Source organism: Cyprinodon variegatus, unplaced genomic scaffold (assembly GCF_000732505.1).
Source record: "Cyprinodon variegatus isolate N-32 unplaced genomic scaffold, C_variegatus-1.0 Scaffold72, whole genome shotgun sequence".
Taxonomy (NCBI): Eukaryota; Metazoa; Chordata; class Actinopteri; order Cyprinodontiformes; family Cyprinodontidae; genus Cyprinodon; species Cyprinodon variegatus.
Window position 1 is genome coordinate 1,120,122 of NW_015150525.1, and position 4,171 is coordinate 1,124,292.

A 4,171-nucleotide genomic window follows, 5' to 3' on the forward strand; every position below is an offset into this window, starting at 1 on the left:
ATAATATATTACATTTCTGACTGTATATCCCTATAATTATTACACACTGTAGCTTTAAAAAAGAACAAAGGAAGGATTTTAATACTAAATATGAAAGTAAATTAGGTTTAAAGGACAGTGTGTAACATATATGTATTAAATATTAAATATTGCTTCAATAAATACAGATTCTGCCAAAGTCTAACAACATCAGATAAAAAATGAAAGTGTTTCAATCGCTTAGAATTAGTAGTTTATGAATTTATAGAGGGTGGTTCACCCAATGGGAGTCGCCATTTTTGATCAGAGTAGCTGGAAAGGGACAAACTTTTCAGCCTGATCTGTTTAACCTGTACCTGAAAAGCATGTCGTCAGTGATAGAGGAGATTAAAACAAGCAAAAACAACTCTAAGTTATTCTGCCTTCAACTTTCTGTTGCAATGGATAAGCATTTGTCTGCCGAGAGGCAGATTATGTGAGCGGAGCGATGGAGCGGTGCGGAAGAAATATGTTTTTTAAAAATATGGTTTTCAAGTCAAAGGCCGGAGCGAGGATTTCGCTCCGCTCCAGTTCGTCAACTAAAAATGTTGGATTATAAAATTTGTAAAATAACATTTAATTGATTTAAGTGTGATTTTTTTTCGACATGCTTTTGAATTGAAAAACAGTTGCATATTGTTTGATAAAAGTAATCATAAAAACATACACTAACTATACTTAACAATACAGTGTGGGTTTACGTAAAGTGATCGTTGCGGGATTAGAGGCGCTCGGCTCCGTTCACATGGTCTGCTGAGAGGCAAGAGAAACAAACTCTCCATCCCTGATTGGAAAAAGTGGGTGTTTGTTTACCGTGCAGGTGCAGCGCAGTTAAGATGTGCATCCTGTAGGGGGGCGTTTATACGTTTAATTTCACCATCAGGTCATTTTCACGTGTTAGGGAGGAACTCATGATTGACAGAGATGCATGAATCGAGCAAAAAGTCTAAATGTCAATAATCGGAATCGAATCAGTCCTTGAAAATTTTAATCGATTCCCAACTCTGAAAACAGGTGAAATTAGAAAACATTTTAATTTGTCACATTTGATTCACTCCTATAGTGTTTTGATTGATTTCTTTTATAGAGCTCTTATAAATCATCACTTCGAAAGATCATTTACTAGTAAGATATGGGGTTCCAAAAAGCAAAAAGTAAAGAAAGTGAAAGAATCTTGGCTGAAAAACTAAACATGAAAATCAGCCAGTGGGAAAAAAAAGGCTGCATTTTTAATCTTTAGTGGAATTTCATCAGGAATGCCTGAAATCTAAAGATTCAATCAAAATTCACATTTTTCCCCCCTCCTTTTGTCCCTCTATTTTCCTCTGGTGTTTGTCAGCTCTCATGAAATACAACCCTCCTATGGAAACCCAAACCTATAATCTGCAAACTCTTTATTACAGTATACCACTCACGTATCGTGCATGTGTGCACGCCTCAGCTTCTCCGCAGGACGCTGATTTGAAAACAAGCTGAAAGCTGGGATGTGTAGGTGTCACTGCGAGTGTGCTGAGGTCAGTGTCTCCTTTAAGACTACAAAGATCCATGCAAAACCAAGCAAGGTGGAGACATGGCCCGGTCACATCCTTTATAGGACAATCGATGGGTGAACAGTCGCCCAGCTGTAAATAAATAAGAGAGAAAGAAAGGAGAAAAAAAAAACAGAAGAAAGGTTGTATAATTTACCCGAGGGGAGCCAAAGGAAACAGGTTGTGTTTAAACAGCCCTCATGCTGGAAGGGGGGGGGCTTTCGCAAAGGAGGAAAAAGGGTCAGAAAAAATAAAAGGAGTGGAAAGAGGAGGTGGATGTGGAAAACATGTGAGAGGAAACCTGAATAGATTTAAAAGATGCTCAGAAACCCCCCCACCACGGCTCTTCTATCCGCCGTATCTCCGTCTCTTCCTCTCTGCTTCCTCTTCCATCAGCAGTTTCTCCCGGCGCTGAGGAACAGTTTCGTTGCCAGGGTTACGGAATTGCCCCATTTTTTTTTTTTTCTTGATTTGAGAGACGCAGAAGAATGATGTAGATTTGACTCCCCTGCAGGCTTTGGTTAATCAGGTTCGCACCTCTGTCTAAAACCAGTTTTCCCTCATTCAGATGCCGGCTGTTTCAGATTTACTGTTTCCTTTCAACCTACTTATTGCTTTTAATTCCTTAGTTTCTGCAAGATATCACTAATGTTTCCCTTCTTTTTGTCCTCCGAAGGAAACTGATGGTTTGGCAGAAAGATGCAGAAATCAGGTTTTAAGGGCAGATAATGATTCACTGTTAATTTTGTGATTTTTGCTTTTTCAAATAAGGCAAGCTTATTTCTATTGTACATTTCAGAGGAAAGATAATCCAAAGTGCTGTATATGGAAAAAAAAAAAAGAAAGAAATGGAGCGCAATAGAGGCAACACAAATAAAAGTGGGATGAATAAAAGAATAGTAATGTCACTTTTATAAAAGAAAAAAGAGGATTATATTATATTTATTTATTTGATGTCATATTTTTGTTGAAATCTACTGATGCTGTTTTTTTGTTGTTTTTTTTAAGACCGTCAGCGATTATTTCACATCACTCTAACCCAGGTTTTCCTAAAAAATTAAGAAATATTTAAACCCCTGAGCACAAAAATAACAATTCAACCAATTGGCGACACCTTAAAAATACAAATTTATTAATAATGACATACGTTTTTGCAGTTTATATTGGTTTATACATAGGAATTACATTTTTTATATACATTTTTGAATTATAAAAAAAGTATTTTTTCTTACATTTGCTTACTTAATTCATCATTTTAAATGTATGTTTTATTATTTATTGAAAAATGTAATTATTTCATGGCACATTTTACAATTTAACCAAAAATTTAATATACATATACTTAGTTTATGGTACATTCACTTTTACTTATTCATTATTTTAATGAAATATTTTGGGAACTCCTGCTCTAACCGATTCCAGATATGTACTGCGGATATTTTTACAGATTTTTGTTGCTTTTACTTCCTTTACTTTCATAATAAAAACGAGCGAGTGATAACACATTTCACACAACTCTCAATTAAACCAAAAAAAAAAAGCAATTTATTGACAGATTAAACAAAATATTAACAATTTATATAAAAATGGGGGGAGCAGGATGCATGATTATGTGATCACAAGACATGGCTGCTGAACGCAGTAATGGATCGATGAACACGGGCTCGTATGGGCTGATAGGAAATATAGAAAAGTACATATCAGCCAGCTGATGTATCAGTCTATCTGATAAATCCTGTTTCTTTATAGACAGAAAATGAGTTTTTATTATTGATGGATTCAATCTAACTGTTCAGAATTGAACCTGCCATCTCTGGATAATGCATTTGCTCACCTTCAGTGGAACTATAAACCCTGCAGCTGTGCGATTTCACAATTATCTCATTGATTTAAACCAATTGTATCTGAAGCTGCATGTGTTTATAGAAGCCTGGTGCAGCATTCAGATCTCTGTAAATAATTAGCCCAGAGAGAAAACAGGATGTGCTGGAACCGAGGGGGAGAATCAGGCTTTCTGCGACAGGTTTTTCTCTGTCAGAACAGAGCAGGCGCAGCACACTGGCCCTCTATTCAGGTTCACACCTCTCCTAATGCTGTTTTAATGAAGCCATTCATCACCTCTTCTCAGCTGAATCTGCATCACTTTTTTGCACACACACAGCTTCCTGCTTTTTCTTTCTTCTGTGTAAACGAGTGTGAGAACGCTTAGTTCTTCGGCCCTCGTTGCCATGTGGATGCACCAGTTTTATTTTAGCTTTTTTTTCCCCCAGATTTGGAGCTGCTCTCGTAGGGCTTAGAAAGCCTGCAAAAAAAAAGAAAAGCCTGATTTAAAATGCTGAGTCCTCCCTATTACTTTAAAACAGCGTTATATAGAAGCGCTGCAGTTTGGTTTCCCACGGTCAGCACGCATGCGCTGGTTACCTGCAGGAGGATGGTTGAACAACCAGGCTGCACATTCGCTGAAAAAAATAAGGCAACCGCTTTTGGCATTTACTTAATCATATTTAGTTACTTTAACGCAATTGTTTTATGTCCTACCCTGCTAACATGAAACAATTGTGTTAAAGTAACTAAATATGATTAAAGTTGTAGGGAAAACGTATTTAAATGTCAAATCATTCTGG

At 36.7% G+C, this 4,171-nt stretch overlaps 1 protein-coding gene across 2 annotated transcripts in view; it reads left to right on the forward strand.

Moving 5' to 3' along the window:
* The window catches only part of LOC107083326 (SLIT-ROBO Rho GTPase-activating protein 2-like), an 88,945-nt gene that overhangs the window by 11,324 nt on the left and 73,450 nt on the right, over positions 1–4,171 (forward strand). The window lies entirely within an intron of this gene.